We start from the raw sequence: 19,877 nt of genomic DNA, 5'->3' as shown, positions 1-19,877 counted from the left end.
TAAGCAATTAAATCAACCAATAAGAAATGTAGCCAATAGAACTATTAGTGGTATATAAATATATAACTACATTAAAACATGAAAGCCTAGTCTGAAGATAAAATGAGCAAAGGAATTTGGAGTTAAAGTACTCAATGTATTTTAATCTTTTTATACTTAGAGTTGGAGTTTGGACAGGAAAAAGCAATGGTAGCAACAGTCACGCCTTAATTGTTGGTAATATGTTTACTAACCATAAACTTAGGTATTGCTGAAGTCCTGAGAATAGCAGGTTACTGTACGCCAGGGATCGGCAACCTTTGGCACACGGTCCATCAGAGAAATCCACTGGCGGGCCGGGACAGTTTGTTTACCTGCGGCATCCGCAGGTTCGGCCGATCTCAGCTCCCACTGGCTGTGGTTCGCCGTCACAAGCCAATGGGGGCTGCGGGAAGTGGCAGCCAGCACATCCTTCAGCCCGCACCGCTTCCCGCAGCGCCATTGGCCTGGACGGCAAACCGCCGCCAGTGGGAGCTGCGATCGGCCGAACCTGTGGATGGTGCAGGTAAACAAACCGTCCTGGCCCGCCAGCGGATTTCCCTGTCTGGACGTGTGCCAAAGGTTGCCGATTCCTGCTGTATACAATATACTAGTGAAGCATGTGCAGTGAATACCTTAACTCTGGATTTCTTTTAAAATTAATCTTTAGAATTTTTATAAAGAGAAAAGTAAAATGAAAAAACATTAGAACAAGAGGAAAGTATGGATTCTGCAAAGGAGTGCACTGTTTTATTTTCAGCTTGTATCGTTGTGACCCAAAAGTACGTGTTTTAAACAAAGCCCTTTCCAAGCACGCAACTGTCTGAAGCCCTAACTAGGGCTGTGAATTTGGTTTATAAAGTTATTTGGGTAACTGAGAAATCTGTCAGCAAATGTGGAGAAAAATGGTGGTGTAGTTATGAACAGTTTTTCTTTTTTATGAAGCTCTTCTGTTTATAGTCTCCAGCCATTTTGAATTCTTTCTAAAATATTTGCTCAGATTTTGTTACAGACATTTTATTGTAGCTCTTGCACCGATAAACCAAAACAGTGATTGAATACATGTTTTTATGTCTGCTTTTTATTTGGTTTTATGTTACATCTTGTCTTACGTTCACTTCATAACAATTAACACAAAAATGACAATTTGATGCATCAGAGCCATACTATGGAAATGTTAATAAGTGGGCCTCATAATAAAGGTTTAAAATAAGCTTATTTTTGGTAACAGTATAACTGCTCCCTCTCAATCAATTTATTTTTTTTAATACCTAGCACAGATATTAATGTGACACTAAGTAAAATTCAGAGGTTATACATAGGTTGGGGTAATTTATATGCTGCAGAGCAGGATGAAGATGCAAATTAGACTAATTGGTTCAGTGTAAAGTTAGCCGTGCAGTTGGAATGTATATTAAAGTTTTTTAGAAATGTTACTGTGCAAATACAATAATGGCTATATCCCTTAGCAGTGTTCCTTTAAAAAGACCTTACCCTTGACCAAACCTACAGTATTTGTTGCTTTGTTTGAAAAAATGCCCCTGTGATAATGGGAGGCAAAATGCTAGTCCTCCAAAACAATTTAATCCTAGATCAGTAGCTGAATGGCCCTCCAACAAGAAATGCAACAGCCATGAGAGTATTGTGCTCTCCTGACCGACTTCATTCTTTTGAGTGGGCAGGGGATAAAAACTGATATGAAATCTACTTTCTGAAGTCCTCTGGGAGCAGGCCTTTTCTGAATGTCAGTCCCCTGATACGTCGCAGGCATGGGGAAGCAGGTAGAACAGTGCGATGAAATGATGGCCATGTACACACTGTCAGATATGGTAAATTAGTTTCCTGTGGTCATACGCATAAAATGCTGGGATTTTAGCAGTGTTGCAACTTTTGCTTAGGAGACTAACCGCATATACAATATTGTGAAGATCATGAGGTCTTTCTACACTGATTATATACCTTTTTAATTTCTGCTAAGTCCAGTTTTTAACTTGACATTTATCCACACAAACAACCACAGCTAGTGCTATTTAGGAATATTGTCAGCAGTCTTAAAAGGTTCCGTACTGAAATAAGCTCTTTTTGTCTTGATGTGGTCCCTTCAGGTCAGAACTGAGGCACATTACTACAGGGCAGCTTGCACTGTCCAACCATTTCTGTACCTGTGTTATAGACAGAGGACATCACTCTCCAAGACAAACTTTTTTTTTTTTTAAATGAGCAATAAAACTAAAGAGGAGGGGTAAAGAAATATCAGTTGAATTTAATGGCATCCCAGTATCTCAGCCCCAGGTGGTATACAGTCAGACTGAAAATGTCAAATTTCCAGGATTTAAAACTGGAGCTGAAAATTAAATTTAAATTATTTCAAACCTTTTAAGAAAAGGCCTTCTTTGTTGCTGTATGACATTGAAAAAAGTTACCCACCTGCAGTTTAAAAATTAGTACTGTTTATTGTATTGGTATTGCATGCTATGTTTTGTAAGTATGATATAATCCAGGCAGAGCCTCTTGTAAAACATGGTTTACATATTTGACAAGTTGACTGTGCTTGTGTGTTAATCTGTCAAGACACGTTTTTTAAAAAAATCAGTTTTTGTTTTACTCTTGAGGGCTTGCCTATTTGCTGCATTTGAGATTAATATCCCATTATGATACTTCGAAAAAATCTTCAGATAACTCATCTAAAGAAAAGTTATGACTAAATGGAGCTATTCAATATTTTCATGGCTGCTTGGTCATAACAAGCTAAGAGGAAATTCCTTTTATTTTTTTTTTTTTTTAAATGCTTGTGACTAAGAGTGGTACTTGCCTGCTTGCCATTGGAATTAGAATGGAACAGTGATTGTACCACTGGAATGGATGTTGTTTGAAGTATCCTGCTCAAAACTTACAAGCAGCATGGCATAAACTGGTCAGGATTTTCTATCTGCCCCTAGCTGCTTTTGGCATTCCACATCTCAGTATGTTGGATCTTCAGTCCCTTTATCTTCTGGCAGTTTCCCAGAGTGATAGATACCCTGCTGGGCAAAATGCTTGGGGACACTGTCATAAAACAGGATATTCCAAATTAGGTTCAGTTGCACCTAAATCATCTCATGATTTCACATTAACAAGTGCCCTAATTTCTGCTTTGGGCCATCTTGCAGCATTTTCACAGGCTGGCTTCTTCAGTGTTGTGCTCCAAAAGCTGCTTTGTAACATGGTAATCTCGAAGAAGGGGTTGTGGGTTAGAGAGTTAAGTGCATCATGATCTAAAGATTGGTGCAGCTCAGTTTCTACAAGTGGCAGGATTCTGGGAAAGCTTGATCTCATGCAAACTGAACCAGAGAAGCCTCCCAAGGAGTGACTGGTATATTCTGAAACGGTGGTAAGTGGACTAATTGTTCCTTTGCAGCTAGTGCTTGTCGTCTACACTGATGTTGCACTGATAGAGATTGACATAGTGGTGGATGATACGGTGCTTAGACTTCTTTAGAGCAAATGTAGTTTAGTCAGTGGTATGATCATCTGTGTGTGCACTGTTTACAATTCTGTTTCTTTTAGTCAAACATCTTCAATTCAAGGAATTTCCTTCAATTCAAGGAATACTTTTAACATCTTCAAGCAAAATAGCTGTTTATACATCAGGCTATGTAGATTTTCAACAGTAATTCTGCAGAGGAATGGTCATGCACTCAAAAGTTAGTAAGAGGTTTAAATTTACAGACTCAAGTGTTGCATCACTAGTCAAATGCACTATGCAGCAGAAACAAATTCACTTGTTATTGAAAAGTATAAATTATCTCGATGCCAATGGTGATTTTTTATTTTTTAGATTCCTAAGTAGATTCCCATATCATCATTATCGTTAAGACTGAAAGCAGAAGTACTTTAAAAATAATCTCATTACAGTGTTGTAACTTGAAAAAAGTTGTTAAAAGTTAGGAAGGTCAGAGTCAGAAACTTCTGACAGTTGGATTCTGAATTTCTAATTTGACCATTTGGGCTTCAAACCTTGCATGTAGAAATAGTGTGTTCTTATGTTATGCCAGCATAAGACACACAACGACAGACATTTTAACAGAAAGGAAAACACAATAGTTTCTCTCTTGCGTTCTATAACCCTCTCAAATTCTATTTGGGAATATAATTTAAATGGGTCAGTTCCTCAATTGGTGTAAATTGGTATAGCTCAACTGAATTCATCTGGCGTACATCTGTGTAATTCCAATGAAGTTCTGGCCCCTTTCCATCTGTTGCATTAGGAACTTGGCCTTTCCAGCCCACGCTGGGGAACGTTGCTCCCCTTTTAGCAATTCTGGATGTCTACAGATAACCCTCTGTATTTAGTTTGCTGGTAAAAGGAAAAATGGCAGCCATTTAAGTAATTAAGTTATTGTTAGGAATCTCTAAATATAGTCCAGATCATTCTGTAAGATCTTTGTATTGTTTACGTCAGAAACATAGAATTATTGTAAATGCAAATAGATGTGGTACTCTGGAAAAATAAGCTTTTAATAAATTGTGTGTGTTGTGGCAGAATATTAAAAAATCCTTATGACATATGACCATATTTTAATATTAGACTCTAGCAGACATCTATTTTAAAATATGTTTAAAAGATTACTAATCTTTTATAATGTGAATTCACTGTGTTGCCCAGAATATTTTAGCTCATATTTTTTAATTACAAGCTATTTTTAATCTAATTTTCCTTCTACTCACTTTAGGACAAGGAGGTCAAGTAACTTGCCCAAGGGGAAAAAATGATTCAGCCAGAATTAGAATTTGGGATCCTCCTTCTACTGTATTTTCCTGAAGCCATGACCTATATGTTAGAATTCTGTTCCTTTGCCTAACAAGCTGCTTCTAATTTTAGACAAGAAGAAGTTAAATCTCTGCCTTCTTCCATAGTATCTTCCTTTGGAAAATTAACGCAAGTACTTATAGAAGTGATCTAGTAAACAAAAGGTTATCTTGTTGACTTGAGACATTCAGCACACAAACCGTAATTTGTCAGCAGATATTCAGGATAACTGTGCTTTTTTTGTTTTATGACAGGTTTCAGAGTAGCAGCCGTGTTAGTCTGTATTCGCAAAAAGAAAAGGAGTACCCGTGGCACCTTAGAGACTAACATTTATTAGAGCATAAGCTTTCGTGAGCTACAGCTAAGTGAGCTGTAGCTCACGAAAGCTTATGCTCTAATAAATTTGTTAGTCTCTAAGGTGCCACGGGTACTCCTTTTCTTTTTTTGTTTTGTACATCAGTAAATTGCCATCCTTCAGTTCTTGAATAATATGCCCCAGCATTCACTGTGCTGTTGCTGTTGGTAATGTTGCCACACCTTTTAGGGAATGCAACCAAGGAAGCAAGATAAGTATGTTTTTCTCCTTCTTCTGCCCCCAAAGTGCTTTTTTGTAAAGTTCTTTTGCTCTGTTCTAACAGTGGTGTCAACATTAACACTACCATGAGAGTCATCCAGAGGTGGCAGCCAGCGCGGGTTATCTCACGCCCCCACCTGTATAACATAGCACACAGAAGGTGAGGCAGCAGAGGTAAGCTCATTCAGGGGAACCACAAAGTAGGAAAGAGCTGGACTGAACAAGGAGAACAAGCCAAGGGTGCTGTATCTGGGGATAACCTTCTTTTATTTGCTGGATTTACCAGCCTCGCCTATTTCTTCACCGAGCTCTGTAATGACAGAGAGCTTGACCCTTGTAGGGAAATAAAGACTTCTTAGCTGAGCTAAGGGTGGTATTGATGAATTCCCAAAGGAATTCCATATAACTTTCTTCAACCAAAGACAGTTGTTGTGATAAGAGGTAGACGGGAAAGGCTGTATAAAATGGACTGTGGTTCTGAACTACAACGAAAACCAGTTTTATCTTCAAATGCCATTCTTTCACTCTTAGAGCAAAAAAAGACTTGTCATCTCTGTCCTATAGCATACAGAATAACACTGAAAACTTACAAAGCTACACAATACTGGTTTGGGGAAGAACTAGACTTTCTTAATCCTACAGGCAGCCTGTATTCTCTATCATAGCTCAACATTCAGTATGACCTCCCTTATAGAATGCACATTGGAGCATCTTATCGAACTGTAGCCAGCAGTTGTGGGAGATAACCTGTTGCAGCCCTAGAAAATGTTTAAAGTGTGCAGAAATGCCTCTTGCGTTGTTTGTTTAGGGCATTCAGCCAGCATTTGATTTTAAGGTTGTACCTTAAAACAAAGCTGCAGGTCACCTTTAACATATTTATTGTATAAATATGTGGATTATAAATGTATGAGCAATCCATTTCTGCTAAGATAACAGATACAATTATTACATAAAACTAATAAATATTTAACAGACACTGCATTGAGTGGCCTTGGGTTTAGTCTCATGATTTCCTTACCTGTTTGAACAGTTTATTTCAGAAATGAGTATTTGTAAAACATCTTCTTGTGAATAGAACAGATCTACATCTTGGGGGTAAGAAAGATATAATGATATAATCTTATTCATATTTGCCAACCATTTTGTTTTGGCCAGCATAGCTCTATGGGGCCTGACTCATTCAATACTTAGGCCCCTTTTTCGGGGGAGGCAGGGAGCAGTACAGTCCCAGAGTTACTAGTTCTTTTTTAAGAAGGGGTAGCAGTGCAAGAGCAGATAGCTTAGCTATAGAGGAGCTAGGAGGCAGAAAATCTCCCAGGCACACTGGGGAGTAGTAAGGGTAGCCGTAGGAGAGGAGCCTTGCAAAGAGGTAGGGGACAAAATCCGTTGAGGGGCAGCCTTTTTCATTTTGTTTTGTTTTTGTAGGAGTAAAGAATTGTTTGATTTAATTTGGTGAATGGTGTAAGAATAAGTTGTACTGGAACAATAGGGTAAAATCTTTGTAGGATGGTCTCACTCCAAGGTAATAAACTGAGTACTATGTCTTTAAGAACTTTTAAGAAGTGAGGACATAAAGACCCATCATTTTATAAAGTGCAGTTATGTGCCATAATGGGCCTATATTTTCCTGCACAACTGCCATGATTGTGTGCACTGGTGAAGTATCTGCATTTGCACTATGACTTTTGACTTGTTGTCAACTATGTATCATTAATATTTGGTTCTTTTGTCTTGGTCGTTTTAACTGTACAATACCTCTAAGTGGGACTGGAAACAGAGAAGATGGCAAAGGTTATGGTTACATAACTGTTTCCTTTCCAAATCCTTCTTTTCATCACTCATAGCTTTCTGAAACTTTCAATTTAGGGCAGAAGATGTACACAATTGGTGTCATGAAAGACTGATTAACTTTTGGAAAGTTTAATAATCAGTTTCTGACCATGAAAAGAATAAACAAAATATACACTTTCCCTGTTACAGTGAAAAACGCTCTTGTGATTTCCACTCCTCCTGCCCCTCCCTTTGGTGTGGTTATATCAATGTCTGTAGGTATGAGGCTGAATTTTGGAATGGAAAAGAGCCATCAGTAAGAAGCGCCATTTCAATGAAAACAACTTTGCCAGATCAAAACATGACTGACTGGAGGAAAAAAAACTGCACATCAAGCAAGTGTAGTAACAGGTTTCAGAGTAGCAGTCGTGTTAGTCTGTATTCGCAAAAAGAAAAGGAGTACTTGTGGCACCTTAGAGACTAACAAATTTATTTGAGCATAAGCTTTCGTGAGCTACAGCTCACTTCATCGGATGCATTCAGTGGAAAATACAGTGGGGAGATTTACACAGAGAGAGAGAGAGAGAGAGAGAATATGAAACAATGGGTTTTATCATACACACTGTAAGGAGAGTGATCACTTAAGATGAGCTATTACCAGCAGGAAGTGGGCAGGAGGGAGGAAGAAAACCTTTTATGCTGATAATCAAGGTGGGCCATTTCCAGCAGTTAACAAGAACGTCTGAGGAACAGTGTGGGGTGGGGTGGGGGGAAAAATAACATGGGGAAATAGTTTTACTTTGTGTAATGACCCATCCACTCCCAGTCTCTATTCAAGCCTAAGATAATTGTATCCAGTTTGCAAATTAATTCCAATTCAGCAGTTTCTCGTTGGAGTCTGTTTTTGAAGTTTTTTTTGTTGAAGGATAGCCACTCTCAGGTCTGTAATCGAGTGACCGGAGAGATTGAAGTGTTCTCCAACTGGTTTTTGAATGTTATAATTCTTGACGTCTGATTTGTGTCCATTCATTCTTTTACGTAGAGACTGTCCAATTTGGCCAGTGTACAAGGCAGAGGGGCATTGCTGGCACATGATGGCATATTCACATTGGTAGATGCGCAGGTGAATGCATCACCTCAGCCACACTATCAGAGGCTTTTTCATCTGATTGAGAACACTTCAATCTCTCCGGTCACTCGATTACAGACCTGAGAGTGGCTATCCTTCAACAAAAAAAACTTCAAAAACAGACTCCAATGAGAGACTGCTGAATTGGAATTAATTTGCAAACTGGATACAATTAACTTAGGCTTGAATAGAGACTGAGGGTGTGTCTACACTACGAAATTAGGTCGAATTTATAGAAGTCGGTTTTGTAGAAAGCGTTTTTATACAGTCGAGTGTGTGTGTGTCCCCACACAAATGTTCTAAGTGCATGTAGTTGGCGGACTGTGTCCACAGTACCAAGGCAACCGTCGACTTCCGGAACTTTGCACTGTGGGTAGCTATCCCACAGTTCCCACAGTCTCTACCGCCCATTTGAATTCTGGGTAGAAATTCCAGTGCCTAATGGGGCTAAAACATTGTCGCAGGTGGTTCTGGGTACATATCGTCAGGCCCCTGTTCCCTCCCTCCCTCTGTAAAAGCAAGGGCAGATAATCATTTTGCGCCTTTTTTCTTGAGTTACCTGTGCAGACGCCATACCATGGCAAGCATGGAGCCCGCTCAACTAACCGTCACCGTATGTCTCCTGGTTGCTGGCAGACGTGATACCGCATTGCTACACAGCAGCAGTTTATTGCCTTTTGGCAGCAGACAGTGTAGTATGATTGGTAGCCATCGTCAACGTAGTCCTGGGTGCTCTTTTAACCAGGGGCCTGGGTAAACATGGGAGTGACTGAGCCAGGTCATTTCCCTTGTTTCGTCTCATGGCGATTGAGTCCTACCAGCAGTGCACTGTCTTTTAATCTGCAGCCAGCAGAAGATGATGGCCAGCAGTCATACTACACCATCTTCTGCCGAGCACCCAGGAGGTAACGATGGCTGGCGGTCGTACTGCACAGTCTGCTGCCAGCAAGATGTATAAAGATAGATGAGGTGGCTCAAAACAAGAAATAGACCAGATTTGTTTTGTATTCATTTTCTCCTCCCTCCCTCTGTGAAATCGATGGCCTGCTAAACCCAGTTTTGAGTTCTAGCCTTGAGGCGGCCATTCAGTTTCTCGCAAAGCCACCCCCTTTGTTGATTTTAATTCCCTGTAAGCCATGTCATCAGTTGCCCCTCACTCCGTCAGGGCAACAGCAGACAATCGTTCCGTGCCTTTTTTCTGTGCAGACGCCATACCACGGCAAGCATGGAGCCCGCTCAGATCACTTTGGAAATTAGGAGCACATTAAACCCCACACACATTATCCAGCAGTATATGCAGCAGCTGAAACTGGCAAAGCGAAACCGGGCGAGTAGGCGACGTTAGCGCGGTTACGAGAGTGAGGAGGACATGGACACAGACTTCTCTCAAAGCACGTGCCCTGGCAATGTGGGCATCATGGTGCTAATGGTGCAGGCTCATGCAGTGGAATGCCGATTCTGGGCCCGGGAAACAAGCACAGACTGGTGGGACCGCATAGTGTTGCAGGTCTGGGACGATTCCCAGTGGCTGCGAAACTTTCGCATGTGTAAGGGCACTTTCATGGATCTTTGTGACTTGCTTTCCCCTGCCCTGAGGCACAAGAATACCAAGATGAGAGCAGCCCTCACAGTTGAGAAGCGAGTAGCAATAGTCCTGTGGAAGCTTGCAACGCCAGACAGCTACCAGTCAGTCGGGAATCAATTTGGAGTGGGCAAATCTACTGTGGGGGCTGCTGTGATGCCAAAGCAATCAAAGATCTGCTGATATCAAGGGTAGTGACCCTGGGAAATGTGCAGGTCATAGTGGATGGCTTTGCTGCAATGGGATTCCCTAACTGTGGTGGGGCCATAGACGGAACTCATATCCCTATCTTGGCACCGGAGCACCAACCCGGTGAGTACATAAACCACAAGGGGTACTTTTCAATGGTGCTGCAAGCACTGGTGGATCACAAAGGACGTTTCACCAACATCAATGTGGGATGGCCGGGAAAGGTACATGACGCTCACATGTTCAGGAACTCTGGTCTGTTTCAAAAGCTGCAGGAAGGGACTTTCTTCCCAGACCAGAAAATAACCGTTGGGGATATTGAAATGCCTATAGTTATCCTTGGGGACCCAGCCTACCCTTTAATGCCATGGCTCATGAAGCCATACATAGGCAGCCTGGAGAGTAGTCAGGAGCTGTTAAACTACAGGCTGAGCAAGTGCAGAATGGTGGTAGAATGTGCATTTGGACGTTTAAAAGCGCACTGGCGCAGTTTACTGACTCGGTTAGACCTCAGCGAAACCAATATTCCCACTGTTATTACTGCTTGCTGTGCGCGCCACAATATCTGTGAGAGTAAGGGGGAGATGTTTATGGCACGGTGGGAGGTTGAGGCAAATCGCCTGGCTGCTGGTTACGCACAGCCAGACACCAGGGCGATTAGACAAGCACAGGGGGGGCGTGGTGTGCATCAGAGAAGCTTTGAAAACCAGTTTCATGATTGGCCAGGCTACGGTGTGAAAGTTCTGTTTGTTTCTCCTTGATGAAATCCCCCACCCCTTGGTTCAGTCTACTTCCCTGTAAGCTAACAACTCCCCACCTCCCTTCGATCACCGCTTGCAGAGGCAATAAAGTCATTGTTGCTTCACATTCATGCATTCTTTATTAATTCAGCACACAAATAGGGGGATAATTACCAAGGTAGCCCAGGAGGGGTGGTGGAGGAGGGAAGGACAAGGCCACACAGCACTTTAAAAGTTTAAAACTTATTGAATGCCAGCCTTCTGTTACTTGGGCAATCCTCTGGGGCAGAGTGGCTGTGTGGCCGGAGGCCTCCCCACCGCGTTCTTGGGCGTCTGAGTGAGGAGGCTATGGGGAGGAGGGCGGTTGGTTACACGGGCTGTAGCAGCAGTCTGTGCTCCTGCTTCCTTTCCTGCAGCTCAACCATACACTGGAGCATACTAGTTTGATCCTCCAGCAGCCTCAGCATTGAATCCTGCCTCCTCTCATCACGCTGCCGCCACCTTTCGGCTTCAGCCCTCTGTTCAGCCCGCCACCTCTCCTCCCGGTCATTTTGTGCTTTCCTGCTCTGACATTGTCTGCCTCCATGCATTCGTCTGTGCTCTGTCAGTGTGGGAGGACAGCATGAGCTCAGAGAACATTTCATCGCGTGCGTTTTTTTTCGCTTTCTAATCTTCGCTAGCCTCTGGGAAGGAGAAGATCCTGTGATCCTTGAAACACATGCAGCTGGTGGAGTGGAAAAAAGGGACAGGGGTATTTGAAAAGACACATTTTATAGAACAATGGGTACACTTTCACGGTAAACCTTGCTGTTAACATTACATACGTAGCACATGTGCTTTCGTTACAAGGTCGCATTTTGCCTCCCTCCACCGCGTGGCTAACAGCGGGGAACGTTTCTGTTCAGCCATAGGCAAACAGCCCAGCAGGAATGGGCACCTCTGAATGACCCTTAAGAAAAGCACCCTGTTTCAACCAGGTGACCATGAATGATATCACTCTCCTGAGGATAATACAGAGAGATAAAGAACGGATGTTTGAACACCAGCAAACATATACTGCAATGCTTTGTTCTACAATGATTCCTGAGTACGTGCTACTGGCCTGGAGTGGTAGAGTGTCCTACCATGGTGGATGGAATAAGGCTGCCCTCCCCAGAAACCTTTGGCAAAGGCTTTGGGAGCATATCCAGGAGAGCCACGAATGCCAGGACAAATTTCATCATTAAACATGCTTGCTTTTAAACCATGTATAATATTTTAAAAGGTATACTCACCAGAGGTCCCTTCTCCACCTGGTGGGTCCGGGAGGCAGCCTTGGGTGGGTTTGGGGGGTACTGGCTCCAGGTCCAGGGTGAGAAACAGTTCCTGGCTGTCGGGAAAACCGGTTTCTCCGCTTGTTTGCTGTGAGTTATCTACAACCTCATCATCGTCTTCCTCGTCCCCAAAACCTGCTTCCGTGTTGCCTCCATCTCCATTGAAGGAGTCAAACAACACGGCTGGGGTAGTGGTGGCTGAACCCCCTAAAATGGCATGCAGCTCATCATAGAAGCGGCATGTTTGGGGCTCTGACCCAGAGTGGCCGTTCGCCTCTCTGGTTTTCTGGTAGGCTTGCCTCAGCTCCTTAAGTTTCACGCGGCACTGCTTCGGGTCCCTGTTATGGCCTCTGTCCTTCATGCCCTGGGAGATTTTTCACAAATGTTTTGGCATTTCGAAAACTGGAACGTAGTTCTGATAGCACGGATTCCTCTCCCCATACAGCGATCAGATCCCGTACCTCCCGTTCGGTCCATGCTGGAGCTCTTTTGTGATTCTGGGACTCCATCATGGTCGCCTCTGCTGATGAGCTCTGCATGGTCACCTGCAGCTTGCCACACTGGCCACACAGGAAATTGAAATTCAAAAGTTCGCGGGCCTTTTCCTGTCTACCTGGTCAGTGCATCAGAGTTGAGAATGCTGTCCAGACGGTCACAATGGAGCACTCTGGGATAATTCCCGGAGGCCAATACCATCTAATTGCGTCCACAGTACCCCAAAATTGACCCAGCAAAACCGTTTTCAGCGCTAATCCCCTTTTCGGGGGTGGAGTAAGGAAATTGATTTTAAGAGCCATTTAAGTCGAAAAAAAGGGTTCGTCATGTGGATGGGTGCAGGGTTACATCGATTTAACACTGCTAAATTCGACCTCAACACCTAGTGTAGACCAGGGCTGGGAGTAGATGGGTCATTACACAAAGTAAAACTATTTCCCCATGTTATTTTCCCACCCCACCCCATCCCCCACTGTTCCTCAGACATTCTTGTTAACTGCTGGAAATGGCCCACCTTGACTATCGCCATAAAAGGTTTTCCTCCCCCCCCCTTCCTGCTGGTAATAGCTCATGTTAAGCGATCACTCTCCTTACAGTGTGTATGATAAAACCCATTGTTTCATGTTCTCTGTATGTGTATATAAATCTCCCCACTGTATTTTCTACCGAATGCATCCGATGAAGTGAGCTGTAGCTCACGAAAGCTTATGCTCAAATAAATTGGTTAGTCTCTAAGGTGCCACAAGTACTCCTTTTCTTTTTGTGAATACAGACTAACACGACTGCTACTCTGAATCCTGAACTCTGCTTTTGTGTGTCTGCATTATGGGCTGGCTCAAATACACAAATGCATGCTATTTCTTAAATACAATATCATACATTTTTTCTATAACCTTGGGTACTACAAATGCATACTTTCAAGTATTGTGTACTACTGTGTATTCCAGGCATTCATAAAGAAGACTCATGGATTATGAAAAGTACACAGTAAACTCTCTCTAAGTATGGTACAGGATAAGTATAACTGACTAATAATGAAAGTTTGCCCATCTGTTACAGCTATCTCTGTAGGTAACTGTGTCCTCTGAATTGCACCTAAGGAAGGCTTCTATATACATGCTTATCCTAGAAAATTCACTTTGTAGCTCATTGACTCATATGGATTGCACCTAAGGAAAGCTGTGCTGTTGAGAAGAAAATGTGCAGCATCAACATGAGTGTTAACAAAATTAAGTATCCTGGGGAGATGTTCCATGTGGATTTAAGAGGATAACAAATGTACTAATTGAGAAATAATGCATGATTATGCCTTTTTAAAGCAGGGGTCAGCCGGGGTGCTGGAACTATTTTTATTATGGGGATGCTGAGACATTGACCCAAACTATAAACCCTGTATACAATGAAAACCACTTTGAGCCAGGGTATGTGGCAGTACCCCTATTTCCAGCACCTATGGGTTTCAGATTGGGATAAAAATAAGTGGTGGTTCGCCATCCAGAGATAACTTCCCATTTAAGCGATTGGCAACAATTCTCTTCTATTAATTCTACTACTTCAGGCTGTTTGAAGCCTCCGGATAACAGTGCATCATGTTACATGTAACATTTTGAAGTTTGTCTTTTTAATGATCAGGGTAGGGATTTTTATTTATTTATTTAAATGGAACCCAAGTTTCTGGCGCACAGGTTGACAGCCACCAGGAAAAAGTGTCAACATGCTGGGATGTTGAGAACTGTTCTAATCCTTCCCCGGATGCAAAGAGAATATTGTAATGCATAAGTGGATAGAGTTAAGGCTGCAACAAAGGTAACTTTATCTTAAGCTCTCTTTTGCTCCTAGATTGGCTGTGTGTGTATATATGATGGGCTCTAGTAATGGTCCACTCAGTTAGGAAACACAGTAGAAATGGTTCATGTTGGAACTTGATTCAACTTTGTGGAATGGATTCCCATGCCTAAGAATGGGGCTGATGGGATAAAATTCTGTGTGCTAGTGCAATATCTAGTAAACTGCGTGGCTTATCTGATTTACGTAGAAGATATTTAACTTGTTCAGAGGACAGTCATTTCAATGCTTTTCTAGTTAAAATTCCCCTATGGTACAAAAAACAAGGGATGAGAGAGAGCCTAGTGATAGATGTTGCTTTTACTACTAGAACACCCCACTTTCATCCCCTACAGCAAGGTATAACTGTAGTAACCATCTACTGTCTGTCTCTGACATGGACAACTATCACTGGAGAGGGATTAAATTGAGGCTCAAATAATATAAATAGTAATTTTATACTAGATGGGTGTTTATTTAGACAGAATTTTTTCATACATTTATTTAGAATCTCTGTAAGGACAGATGTGTTCTTATGTTTGGGTCAAAACAGGGAAAATTTGGATAATCCTGGTGAAACCACAATAGTGACAAATAGCCAATTCTTTGCAGTTTATTAGATTCTTTATTTGGTTATATGTTCATCCATTTTTATATACCGTAAAACAAATCTAGAAGGACAACAAGTGTTATGTAAACTGGCTGAACCATGCTTCCCAGATGACTGCACCATTATCATAAAAACCCTCCTAATAAATCAGTCTGTAGTTTGTGGCACTGTCCACACATAGTACATGCATGGCTAGGTTAGCAGGATAGTTAGAAGACATCATTTAACAGGTAATTTATTTTCCAAGTAATGTAGATTCAGTGTCTAAAATGGGTTGACATACAAACAAATGCTTCTGGATAGCTATGGTTGAGATAGCAGCAATTCTTTAGATGCTGGTGAATTAAAATGTGTGTTTAATGGTGTTTGTCTGCTTTTTATGTACCTAAGGATGTAAATAAAGTTGGCATTTATTGAATTTAGTATAATATAGGCTTGTACTGAGTTTAACTTGGAAAGAAAACCGTATTAATACTTGCTTTCCTAAAGTACAGTAGTCTCCCACTGAGATGGCTGCTATTCAAACACCTTTCAAAATGGAGCTGGGTACTGTATATAGTGATTAGACAGCAGTTACAAAAGTGAGCCACAACAGAACCGCTCAGTCCACTTGCTTTTGCAGCAGTGCAGATTTTCGTTGCTGTACCAAACATGTAAAAACTAACGAAGCCCAACCCAATCCTTAACAGATCTTTTTGCCTGACCCACCCAATTTCCTTAGGCAGCTTGTGTAATCTATTGTAACTCTATATACACTAGTTCTGTTAGCTAGTTGACAGAATCATGTTGTAATACTGCCAATAAAACACAGTATAGAAAAAACAAGACTCTGTTTTGTTCAGCTGAAAGATGGATTCTGAATTTGGCTTACATTTTTAAAAACTTATTTGAACGTCAGATTTGTTTGTGTATATGTGTGTACATGTATATGTGCATATATATATATATATATATATATATATATATATATATATATATATATATATATATATATAATTTGACCAAAGAGCTATATTTGACCAAAAGGAGGCTGGACTCAATGTGTTGATATTGTTTGGAAATAATGTTAATTCACTAAGGCCTGATCTAGATTTAAAACTTATACCGACATAGCTATGCTGGTATAAGCCCTTGTGCATATGTATTTATACTGGCATAAAAGCACTTTTGTTGGTATAGCTTAAGGCAGAAGCACTTGTATGCCAATATAAGATACAGCTACATTAGGAGGATTGTGGACAGGGCCCAATTCTTTTATGAAAACAGAGACCAGAGAAGGTGTTGTGGTTGTTTTTTTTTTTTTTTTTGTTTGTTTGGTTGGTTTTTTTTGTTTTTTGGACTAGTTAAGGGGATATGAGTAATTTTTGTGCACAGTGGGTGGATCTCAGATTAACCTGAATAAACAATATAATTAAGATTTAAAGATGAAGTATGATCACCATCTCCTGCCTTACATTGAAACTCTAAGGAAGTGAAAATGTGTAGGACTGTATATAATTTGGTTACTGATAACCTGGAAATCAACTTGGGACTTCGTGATTTAGGACAGTAGTTTCAAGAACCTGGGAGGCAGTGGTGACCAGCCAGGAGTAGGACACTGAACCTGGATTTGTTCAAGGGGGAAGTTTGCTTTACTCACAGACTAAATCAAGACTCCCAATGGCTTCCTTTGGCCTAGCAGTTAAGGGGTAGAAATGGGGAAGTTGACAGCATGATACAGTTATGGCAATGAATGCTAGGACTGACCTTTGAAAAATCAGATAATTACAATCACTGTTTGTTTATTCTTCTAGTTAAGTAGGGGCATGTCAGCATCCTTCAAGGCACAGAAATTAGAGGGGCTGATATTTTTTCCCCTCTGGATTGATTAGAAGGTGTTGTGGGAAGATAATTCTAGGAATTGTCGCTTTGCTTGGCTCTTTAAAATTCCATGCTATATGGCAGGACTTGGTAGAACAGAAGTCCATTTAAAAACTATTACTAGATACAAATTCACTAAACTTATGAAGACAAATATTTAGAATGTGCTTGATAAGAATCATTATAGCAAAATGCCAAGGAATCTGCTTGAAAAAATCTAGAGAAACTCAAAATTCCCTACATGTGTCCATTAGCTTCACCAACTGTGTTTAATTCTTGTTTGGTTCTCAGGAAGTGCAACAACTGGTATGAGAAATAAACTTCTTTTTTAAACTAGTATGTAACACTTTTTAAGATGTCAGCATCCAGAAATAATATTCACAAGCCAACCTGGTGACTTGGGGCAGATCCACAAAAGGGACTTGAGCATTACAACACTGAGCTTAACTTTAGGTGCCTTGCCACCTAATGGAATCCACAGCCCAAATAAGGCTCTTATACAATGGATGGGTATCGGAAGTTAAGTGGCTGTGCACATGCCCACTTGGAGATTTTTAGGTACCTAGGTGACTGTCATTGGAAATGCAGATGCCTACAGGGTAGGCAGCAGCTGGTGGGATGTGTTGGGGATCTGAATTTTGGACATGGGCACTTAAAGTGGCAGTTGGGTGCCTAAATCCCTCTGGATCTAACTCTTGGTGTTCTGAACAGCCTTAGCAGACAATAATGACAATCATATAATTACACTACTTTCTAGCAAAGAGTGCTAATGAGGCAATATACTCCGCTCCGGGCATGCAAGCAATTTTTAAGGAGCAAGAATGAGATGGGAATTTGTATCTATTTTGCACACAAGAAGGATGGTGACTACAACATAGTACTGTGTATAAAATATATCTGTGAGAAAGAGAAGAAAGGAAGCACCCTTTTTGTCCCTTTCTTGCTTACTGACTGTGGTCCTGTCTCGTGGTTGGCATTAGGTGTCTGCAGCTATTAGTACAAGAATGAAACTGGACCTGTACATCAGATTGCTTTATCATCCTAGAATGGCTATTCTTTGTGGTCAGTCTTACGCATTTTACGTTCTTTAAGTTTTGGGAGACCTGTCAGTAAAATGACAGCCAGCTAGTGGCTGGGCATGGCATAGCAGGCTCTCCTCTTGCCAAATGCTGCTCCAGTCACGACTTTCTCACAAAACGAAAAGGAGTACTTGTGGCACCTTAGAGACTAACAAATTTATTAGCGCATAAGCTTTCGTGAGCTACAGCTCACTTCATTTCATTGAAATGCATCCGATGAAGTGAGCTGTAGCTCACGAAAGCTTATGCTCTAATAAATTTGTTAGTCTCTAAGGTGCCACAAGTACTCCTTTACTTTTTGCGAATACAGACTAACACAGCTGCTACTCTGAAGACTTTCTCACAGTGACAGAAGGTTTTTCCATCACTGTGGTAAATCCATCTCCTCAAGAGGCAGTAGCTAGGCTGATGGAAGAATTCCTCCATTGACTTAGCTGCATCTACTACTCCTGGGGGAATTCTGCACCCTGCACATGTGCAGAATGTATATCCCCCACAGATTTCTTTGCTTCCCCAGAGAAAAATGACTTTCTGATGGGGAAGCAAAGGAAAGCCACGAGAGCAGTCATGAGACCCTCCCCAGCAATATGTTTTAGGTGCCTAGGGCAGCTGGCAGAGAGGTAAATCACTGTGGGGTAGGGGACAGGACTTGGTGGCTCTTACCCTGCACTGGGCTCAGCTGCTAGTCCCAGCTGGGCTGGGGAGGACGGGACTTCCTCTTCCACTGCATGGCATCCAGGGCCATGTCAGACCCACCCCCAGATTTCTCCCTGAGCTGCAGGAAACTCTGCAAACTCCTCCCTTCCTCCCCCACACACACTTCCTGCACCCATCTCTCTTCAGCTGCAGGGGAAGGGATCCCTGTACAGAGAGCTGCTCCCCCATCTGCCTGCCTATCCTCCATGTGTCCAGACCCCCTCATTCCCAGATCCATCAAGCCTCACCCTCTGCACTCTGAATCCCCCCTGATGAGCCCCACTCCACCTGCACCACCCCAACAAGCCACCCCCCACACCCAGATTCCAACCCCAACCAGCTGCATCTGGATCCCCACCGCACTTGAGCCCCACTCTCCCAGCATCTGGACCCTACACCCAGACCCTCCTTCCAAGCTCTATCCTCTCCACACCCAGACCCCCCTGCTTAGCCTCAACCACCTTCACCCCCCCAGCAGAGTCCCATTACTGTTGCACCCAGAATTCCCCAACAAGCCCCTATGCATCCAGATCCGCACCTGGATCTCCCACTGATCCACCTGCACCCAGAACCCTCTCAACTGACACCTGGATCCCCACACTAAGCCCCTCCACACTTGGATATTGCCTTCCTGATACTGCCTGCCCACACCTGCTGCACCTACCACGGAGGGGTGAGGCACTGGGGTGTTTCTGGGGCAGGCCCAGTCCTTGTGCTGTGTCAGGGTTGTGTGCAGCCTCACTGCTGAGTCTGTGTTCTGTGTGGGGAGGAGGAGCTGCACAGTGATCTCCCACCTCTGGGCAGCCAGTGGTCTGTGCTTCCCAGTGCCATGCTGGAGCCTCCACATTTATTTGACAAATAAAATTTTGTAGAATTTTGCAGAATTAAAATATTTTTAATTTTTTGGTGCAGAATGTTTAAATTTTTGGCACAGGATGCCCTCAGGAATAGTCTACAGTGGGGGTTAGTGACCTAACTATGTTGCATAAGTAATGAAATTTTTCACAACCCTGAGCGATGTAGCTAGGTCAACTAAGTTTTAGGTGTAGACAGACCTTGGCCCTCCAGCCAGATCACTTTAAGTCTCTTTCCCCCTCTGAAGCAACGAAGTCCCACCAAAACCAGCCCCATGATCTTACATGTTTTAGGCTTTGAACTGCGGACCCTATGGTACTTAAACTAATGTCAGGACTTTCAAAAGACTTTATC

At 42.2% G+C, this 19,877-nt stretch overlaps 1 protein-coding gene across 4 annotated transcripts in view; it reads left to right on the top strand.

Moving 5' to 3' along the window:
- NFE2L2 (nuclear factor, erythroid 2 like 2) overlaps positions 1-19,877 on the top strand; it is a 52,141-nt gene that overhangs the window by 19,217 nt on the left and 13,047 nt on the right. The window contains exon 2 of one of the 4 annotated variants that reach the window (XM_043505390.1): positions 13,659-13,828. The exons of 2 other annotated variants lie outside the window; for them this stretch is intronic. The gene's annotated coding sequence lies outside the window, so the exon portion shown is untranslated. Of the gene's footprint in view, positions 1-5,445; positions 5,556-13,658; positions 13,829-19,877 lie in introns of those variants that run through there. One more of the 4 variants, XM_038422090.2, reaches the window with a different exon arrangement.

This window comes from Dermochelys coriacea, chromosome 11 (assembly GCF_009764565.3).
Source record: "Dermochelys coriacea isolate rDerCor1 chromosome 11, rDerCor1.pri.v4, whole genome shotgun sequence".
NCBI lineage: Eukaryota > Metazoa > Chordata > Testudines > Dermochelyidae > Dermochelys > Dermochelys coriacea.
The sequence above is the reverse complement of the archived record's forward strand: the minus strand, read 5'-3'. Positions and strand labels throughout refer to the sequence as shown.